The following is a 9,481-nucleotide window of genomic DNA, read 5'->3' on the forward strand; positions in this document are numbered from 1 at the left end:
TCGCAATTCCCACTGCTTCGTAGCGGACCGTTCTGGTTCGTATTTACCCGTACAAGACCGAAACGGGTCCGTAGTTAGATCGTACTGATTCGCGTAGCATCGTACGTAATCGTACCAGACCGTAGCGGATTCGTAGTTTGATCGTACCGATTGGTGGCGCTCCGTACTAAATCGCGTCGATCAGTAGCAGTCCGTACCTTTCCTTGTTCGTTTTCCAACATTTTGATGGTAGATTCGTCGAAATCCGTACTCACATCGTTGTGCTCCGTACTGAACTTGTAGCGGCCTACGAATTGTGACAATTTCATAGTCATTCGTAGCCGATTCAATCGTAGCTCATTCGTAGCTCTGATTAGTGACAGTGAGCCCGAGGAATTAAGTATTCGGATCGGAACGGTTTGACAACAAGCTGTATATCTACTAATTATACTTCATCGAATATCGAGATTTTGAACAAGTGCGTGTATAAATGGCTTTGTTTGCCTGATCAATCAAATAAGTATTGCTTAAAAACCATAGCGTCCAGTAGTTATATTTTGAGATTATTTCAAGTAGTGAGTTGTCTGGGAAATTGTGAGTGTACATGTAGTGACAAACTAGTGTGTATAAATGTAGTGATTCACCCGGTATTTTTTTCAGAAGCGTGTATGTAGTGGGCAACATGGTAAAATATAAGTTTGTTAAAATACATTAAAATGAAATAATAAAATCATCGTTCAGTAAAGCAGCCCATTTGACATAATATTTCCAAATATTAAATCGCTGGCATAGCTAGATCTAGTGGTAGTGGGTTTCCGGGAGAAAATGTAGTGTAGTGACTTGGCACCATTTGCACGTATGTGTGTGTGTGTGTGCGTGCGTGCGTGCGTGCTTGCGTGCGTGCGTGCGTGCGTGCGTGCGTGCGTGCGTGCGTGCGTGCGTGCGTGTGTGTGTGTGTGTGTGTGTGTGTGTGTGTGTGTGTGTGTGTGTGTGTGTGTGTGTGTGTGTGTGTGTGTGTGTGTGTGTGTGTGTGTGTGTGTGTGTGTGTGTGTGTGTGTGTGTGTGTGTGTGTGTGTGTGTGTGTGTGTGTGTGTGTGTGTGTGTGCGCGCGTGCGTGCGTGCGTGCGTGTGTGTGTGTGTGTCTGTTTGTCACTGCAATAGCTATGGCGACCATACGCTATTCAAAAGATAAAATGAGAAATGGTTTCGGCACTCTTCTTTTAAAACTGACGTTCATTGAACGCGGAAGTTAGTACACAATAGCCTTTATCTCGTTTTAAAGCCATGTGCTTTCGTTCTCTTGAGGAACTAATGATCTACATTGTTGAGGGTTTAGCTTTGAAACGGTGGTAATATATGCACGGTGGCTTTTTGCCTGTAACCAAATCGACCGTCCTTTATTTTTAACTAAACCAAACGGTTAATTTGTGTATTCTGTCATAAGTAAGAATTTATTAGCATCATACGATAATAATTCGAATGTGGATAGTCACATGTGTTGGTTTGATTACACGTTTTTTTTTCTATTTACTGCAATATGCACAGTTCTGTTAATGTGTTTTGTTAAATATATAAAGTATAAGTACATTTGTCTCGAGGTACGGCTATTTTACAATAAGCTTGCCTGTGTGTGAGTGCGTGTGTGTGTTTATGGGTGGATGTGTGGGTGCGTGCGTGTGTGTGTTTATTCGTTAACACTCATAGTATATTGCACATGCTCCAAACGGATGTCATTCACGAGCGATCGGATATTCATAAGATTGGTGCTTATTTACAGCTAAACAACTGTTTTTCATTCGTTGGACCAAAAGTGTTGATGCTTACGCATCTTATTTTTATTAATAAAGTCGACACATTAAATCTTATTAATAATTAATAAGCACGTTGGTATATGTTTGTTCAACGTCTATAGCTTAGTGTTTAATATGTTTAATGGATAGCACCTCCCGTGGATGACAATTTTTAAGTATATACATACAGATAAAGACGGTCAATTTTTATTACAGTTGTGAGGCGTAACAGCTGTTAATATTGTGCAGTGTGAAACTTGACAAATCGAATGAGCATTCAGTGCATACAGTTAAATTTCAAGCAAAACTATGCATGGCTATTGTTTCAATAAATAAATAAACTTTTGTTTGTCATATTTTTCTTAGTAAATAGAGTCTACCTTTTTCTTCTAAGTATCACATTTGCGTTAATTAATCAGCGCCTTCTAACCGAACGTACGAGTAAATCATGGTGGCATATAGAGCTAGCTTTGTAAACGCGCTGAGGGATTTACTGCACATCAAGGACATACTAATAGTGACGTTAACGCCGATTGTACTTTTGCCGTTTCTGTTAGTTGACGGTGGCGGACCGGTAAGTAATGTCAACATACCTACGTTATGACTGAATACAAATAGTTTTGCCTTGTTTGCGTGTTGGTTTTTTTTTGTAAATGAAAAGCTAATATTCAAAACTTTTCAACGAAGCTTGTCAACAAATGTTTATAAGATAAGATTTTTTTTATATATTTATACCGTAATCTTTCTAGCAAACCTGATCATTTGAAAACTATTTAAACATTTTCCAAACAATCTGTCCCAACACAAAACAACTCTTAGATTCTTGACCAATTCTTATGTTGTGCGATCAGGACACAACGAAGCGCGTGATCTCTTCTTTTACGTTGCAGGCTATAAATAACTAACAATCGATACTCTAAATGTTTACACTCCATTCAGTCCATTGTGTTCAACATAGAACTTGAATGTCTATTTTTGCAGAAGCATCACTGTAGTGTGCATACAAAAGCGTAAATAAATCTTCAATTGTATGAACATAGGGTTGATACAAATCAAATTAGAATTTAAATTAAGAATATAAATTAGAATTATGTGTAGACTATCATCTCAATTGTGTTAAAGTCTGGTGTAAACTTATTCACAAGCCATTTCATAGATATCCCAAAAACTGTTCTATATAATGTTGAAACGCAAGGATGAAATCGGGAAGACCAATTAGGCTACTTCTGTTGAAAATCTGTTATTTAATATTTTTACAACTTTTTAAAGATCGCCTTATTTGTTGTAACACGCAAAAATAGTCAGGGAGTTATTTCGACTCGTCTAGATGTGAAACATATAGATGTAGATTGTATCAATCATTACTTGAACTAGAAAAGCATATTTCGCTTAAAATACCATTCTACTATAGATAAGCACTTGCACGATTTAGCTGTTTCAACCACAGGTTTCTTATTAAAACTGGACGACATGTTGGTATAGAACATGATAATATATATTGTATACATTGTCTAAATGTAAAACAAACTGTTGTCATTGAAAACGAATTTCATGTATGATTGCATTGTTCTAAATTTAACGAAGAACGTAACATGCACATTTTTTTCCTGGAAAAGAGGAAACAGAGGAGAAATCGATTTTATTAATCTGGTAAAAACGAAAAATGATCTAAAATTGAAGAAATAGCAGTATTCATATATTTATTAATGCGAAATCATAAACATAAAACAATTCACAGCTCATGTATGTATAATGTGATATGCCTGTATATTTTATTTTGGGCCGGTGGCCTTTAATTACGAAACAAATGTAATGCTTGTCTCGTTTAAATTCAACTTAATCTATTTAAGGGAAACATTAAGTACACATTTTGCAAACAAGTATCCCAACATACAAATCTTTCTCAAAGATAATTATTAGGTACATACATTTAAGAAATACAAAAAAAAAACATGTGATATGACATAAAAAAGGACATGTTTTAAGTTCACAGGTTTTGATTCAGCTTTTTTGGACGACATTTGATTCAGCTTTTTTGCCGCTACATATAAGTTTCGAGTGTTCCGCTTTCGCTCAACGATCCCACAGTAGTCGCCAATCCTAAAACATACCGTGGATTTTTGAGGGATCATCCATTAAATCCCTGCACACATGTCGAGAAAATAATCTCATAACAAGATTCTTTACTTTCTTCTCATAAATAAAGAACATTTGTTTAGAGAACACAAGTAATTAATACATGTATAATTTTACCTCATCAACAAACGGATCCAGGTAGGATCTACATCTTAATAGGTGAATGTACCAAGCGTTAATTTGATACTTTTTTATGCAGATCACGAGTTAAACCCGGTAGCCCGTGTTAAAAAAACAACCTATATGTCATATCTTTATTATGTTTTCATGTATTCATTGGTGCATATCCTAATGACATGTAACGAGATGAAGTGCGTATCATAGACTGACAACTGATTATATACCGAGTAATAATATTTTTTTCCAATTAATATGTATTCGGTGTGGTGTTGATGATGTCGATTAAGATGGTGTTGTTCACGGTGAACAATTACTGATGATAACAAGACGAGTGCAAAACCGTTTATATTATTATTTTGATGGGCCCGCAACAAATTCACTTATTTCATTTTAATAACAATGTAGGTGTAGTCTTGTGATGCGAATGCTGGAAAAAAAAGCATCGAGTAACTCCGTTGAAACCTCACCTGGCAGATATGATGATCACTAACAAACCTTAAGTTTAGCGAACCCTGATCGCGTAGAGGCAAAACGAGTTTAAACCACACATATTGCGTGGAAACCTATAGAACTAATGTAATGTTTCCTCGTTTCAGGTGGCAAAATGTGCTTACTGCGTTTACTTTTGGCGATATTCTGGCTCACAGAAGCGTTTCCTATCGCTGTGACGTCACTGATTCCTGTGTTCCTCTTCCCGATCGTCGGAGTGCTTTCGGTCAAAGACACCGCACAAGAATACATGAATGTAAACATTATATTCACCCCGCCTAAATACCTTAGTTACAGGTGTAAAGTAAAACAGTAAAGAAAAGGTTCATGTAGGTTTCTCTTCTCTGGTTGATGCATGATTGAGTGAATTCTTGGACTCAGAGCCGGTTTATTTACCTTGGCATTTTCGAAGATATCACATATTCTTCATCAGCTGATCACTGGTTCACTGACGTAACAGTCACATGACCGGTGAAGGGTCACGTGATACGAGGAGACTGTCATACACCCGGGGTAGCTCGAGTCCATCATCCTTGTTAAGTGATGGCCGCCGCAGTTTGACCTCAATTGAGTAATATAACACGTTGTCTTGCGTTTGCTGTTGTTATTGAATTCAATAAAAATAAAATTGGCAAACAAAAGCGACAAACATGTGAGTCGTGTTCTGAGAAAACTGGGCATAATACATGCGCGTAAAGTGTCATCCCAGATTAGCCTTTTCAGTCCGCACACGGTAATCAGGGACGACACTTTCCGCCTGAATTGGATTTATGCTAAGAAGATACTTCATTTTTACGAAAAATGTCATACAAGCGGAAAGTGTCGTCCCTGATTACCGTGTGCGGACTGCACAGGCTAATCTGGGACGACATTTTACGCACAAGCATTATGCCCAGTTTTCTCAGAGCACGACCCGTGTAATCACACCGTGCTGTTTCAGGACACCAACATGTTGTTTGTCGGGGGTCTGATTGTCGCAGCCGCTATCGAGCACTGGAACATCCACAAGAGAATCGCGCTCCGGATCCTCATGTTCGTGGGAGCGGAAACGAAATGGTAAATTGAGCGTTTTCATAAAAACTGTTTATTGTACTACGTGAAGGTCGCGCAATGTGCGTGGGGGACATTAACCAAACGTTAAATTGAACTCAATTCACGAGCAAAGGATTAATTGCTCGTGGCATTCACGACTGAATAGATTTCACTATTAATATGCGTTAAATACATTGAGTTACGCCCCGATTCAACATTTGCAGGAAACGAAATCAAACGATAAACATGTATACTTATTATCGTCTGTTTAACAGACGCGTTGCACGTTAGACACCCTCCTGATATTAGATTGAGCAAAAACTAAATAAAAAAGATCAATATAAATCATTGTAAATAATTACAATAAGTTGTTAACACATCCATGATGATATGCACGAATGTATTGAATGATCTTTTAAAATGGGGACATTTGATAGCCCTTGATTGCATTCGAACCTCAGTCCACCCTGTCGTAGAGAATACGGCTTACTTTTAGCGCTCGTGAGGTCACAGACTCGATCCACACAATCACTGCGTTCTTATAATCTCGGTTAACGACACTATGTAATGGTCTCCCCACTCGATCCACACAAACACTGCGTTCTTATAATCTCGGTTAACGACACTATGTAATGGCCTCCCCACTCGATCCACACAATCACTGCGTTCTTATAATCTCGGTTAACGACACTATGCAATGGACTGAATTTAGATTACGCATAACAGCCTAAATTGCTCGATGTTTATGCACTTTAAAGATGTGTTCCGCTTATGTTCCATTTACTTAATGTTTCGTTATGGAAACCGCCGTCTGAGCTCTAATCATCCAATCCATCGTTTCGTTTTTTGTTGTTATGCAGTTGAACTTCGTAAAGCATGTGACCGCATATATAACAAATATAAGAACACTGATCACTATTGAATTATTGCTTTATGCTATATTTTAAACATTAAATGAAAGTGTTTTTTCTTTACACACATTCACGTATTGAATTACTATTTTCTATGATATTTCAAATCGTTTTGCAACTTATCTTACTTTGTATATGACCGATACTTACGCGAATGTCGAAAACTCAAAATGAACTATCAAAATAATATAAAGGTAAGGATCAGTAACAAAAGTTTCGGTAAATCGGGCTAGTTGAAACAAATATTTTGAGAAAATTAAGCCTAACTACTATCACATTTTACATGTTTGTTTGTTAATGTTTGGAATGCAATTTAATGTGCGTATTTATTATACCATATATGTAGGTCATACATCGCTGTACATTTCTAAGTTAAGTTTCAAACTGGAAATCATAATTGCGGATAATTCAACGCTATGCAAACAATTGGATTAAAAATACACTAAAACTGGGTTTAATCATTCCATCCATCTAATACCTTCAATACCTTCCATGCATTTTCAGGAGATCACATTGGCCAAAAACGACTAAGGCAACGCAAAGGAATGATAATTAACAGTTAAATATATTTTGCTTTTAATAAGATATCAGTAAAAAAAGTAAATAATGTCACCACTCGACAACAGAAGAAATGTGTTTGTTTATGACATGGTGAACATTTCTCAATCCAAATACAAGAGAGGAAACACAGTGGATAAAAATCAAGGGCAGTAACAAAATAGAAAAGGCAGTCCTAAACTATAAACTGTCCTGAATTTATGTTTGCGATAATCTGTGCTACATTTGAGAATATTGGCAAAATTAACAACACAGACAGTTATGTATATTAATAAATAAATATAACTAACGATTTCTGAATATATTTATTGAAGACAGAATCAATCTAGGTATTTTTTAATTAATACCGAAAAGGAGGAATTTTCGTTCTTCCAAAAAAAATAATTCGTGTTTGCATATTATACGAACTGAACATCACAACGAATAGAAAAAATAGCCATGTCTCTTAATCGTGTTACTAACTGAATGTCCCTCCTTTTTAATTTTGCCTGACGACTTGTCATTGCGTTACGGTAAATGTCTTAGAGTAAATTTTGACAATTTGCATAGGTATGGTTATTATTGTGTCAATTGTTCATCACTCATGGATCCAATGCCTGAGGTTTATGAATCGATTGTTCGGTCGATCCAGCATTGCTTATATTTAAGAAAGTTTTACCTATCATCCCAATTCCATTCCTCAGTTTTAGGTTCACGGTAGGTATGATGCTCCCCGTATGATTTTGTCCATACGAAATATTGAACTGTTATGGTTCATGATCACGACAGGCAGATGCTACCCACTTGCTACCCCCGTGGTTTATGTACACGTGGATCACTGAACTGCTTTAGTTCATGGTAGGGCTGATAATCCTCACATGGTTTATTTCCGTTAACAGCTCTGAGCTATGATCATGGCTGTGCAGATGTTACCAACACAGTTCGTGTACACGTGGATCATTTCAGAGCTCTATTTCATTATGATGGTAAGGCTGATCCGTCCCACATGGTTCATGTGCAACTGGATCATCGATTGACTCGGTTCCGGGGTATTTGTAGGATGGATGTCTCTACGTGCTTGCTATGGGCGTGGATAATTCCATGTTGTTTCAGGATAATTGTTGAACGTATCGTCCTCACGTAGTTCATGCCCATATGTATTATAAACACCACTCTTTCTGGATCATTATTGGACGGGTACATCCGCTTGGTTCCTGTCCATATTTATTCTTGAACTGCAGTGCGTCGGGATTATGGTTGAACTGATGCTCACCACGTGGTTTATATACAAGTGGATGATTTAACAAATCTCGTTCAGGATTTTTGATGGACTGCTGCTCCCCATGTGGTTACTTTCCATGTGGATGTTATAATTGCACTATTGCAGGATCATGGCTGGACTGATGCTCCCCACGTGGTTTCTGTCTATGTGGATCAGCAACACAGCTACAACCGCCATGATGGCTCCCATCGCCAACGCCATCCTGCTACAGCTCAAGGAAACGGAAGATATGTACAAGAACTGTAAGAACAATTACATTTGTAATAACGATGGGTACAACAACTATGGGTACTAAGGGTGCACGAACTGAAATGAAAATGCCATTTGTAACTCTAAGGGGTACACGAATTGCAAGGATAATTGGATTTTTACTACGTCTACGTTAGTTTGAGTTCGTTAAATGTTGTTAACAGTTAACAAACAGAACTGTTTGACAATTAAGTGATGCTGTTGCTTTGGAAATCACATTTGTATTCACTTTTTATTTGCATATGGTAAGTATAAGCATTTACATTTGCAGTGCATAAAAGTGACGGACTAGAACTGGACGAGATTCAGGGGAAAGATGAAAGTAATGTTAGAGACAAAGAAGTAGCTGTTGAATACGGAAACGCGCAGCACGAATCTCAAAAGGATGGTCCAGACTTCGACAATATTCCGTAAGATCAATAGGTTTTCAAGAAGGATGATAAGCTTTGTGTTGCCATTAAAACATTGATTTAATATAAAACTTGAAATAATTTGTTCTCATAATAGCCTTAAACTTCAAGACAGCATAATTGTTAGTGCCTTAAAATAAAGGCGCCATCTTTTCAGATTTTTTTTAAATTGTTGACTTCATATCGTCACGAATTTCTTAAACTTAAACATATGACAACTTATCGACATGAATTTTCCGAACTTGAGAAAACCTTTCGCCATGAACGTTTTTAAGTTGGGACAACTTATTGGTAAGTATTTCTTAAATTTAGACAACTTATTGTTATGGTTGTCTTATACATGCGACAACTAATTGATTAATGTCCTAAATTGAATCTACTAATGGTAATAAATGTCTTTAACGTATGACTTCTTCAGTTTATGAATGTCTTTCGATTTGGGTACTATTACACGCATTCGTACGAATATTTTTCTTATCTATTGGAAACAGTGATGAAATACGTTTCCAGTCCTATTATAAACGCTCAACTAATATGTAAACAAGC

At 37.0% G+C, this 9,481-nt stretch overlaps 1 pseudogene; it reads left to right on the forward strand.

Annotated features, from left to right (window-relative positions):
- Window positions 1–2,217: 2,217 nt before the first annotated feature.
- LOC127835510 (Na(+)/citrate cotransporter-like) overlaps window positions 2,218–9,481 on the forward strand; it is a 15,389-nt pseudogene continuing 8,125 nt past the window's right edge.

Source organism: Dreissena polymorpha, chromosome 6, assembly GCF_020536995.1.
Source record: "Dreissena polymorpha isolate Duluth1 chromosome 6, UMN_Dpol_1.0, whole genome shotgun sequence".
Lineage (NCBI taxonomy): Eukaryota > Metazoa > Mollusca > Bivalvia > Myida > Dreissenidae > Dreissena > Dreissena polymorpha.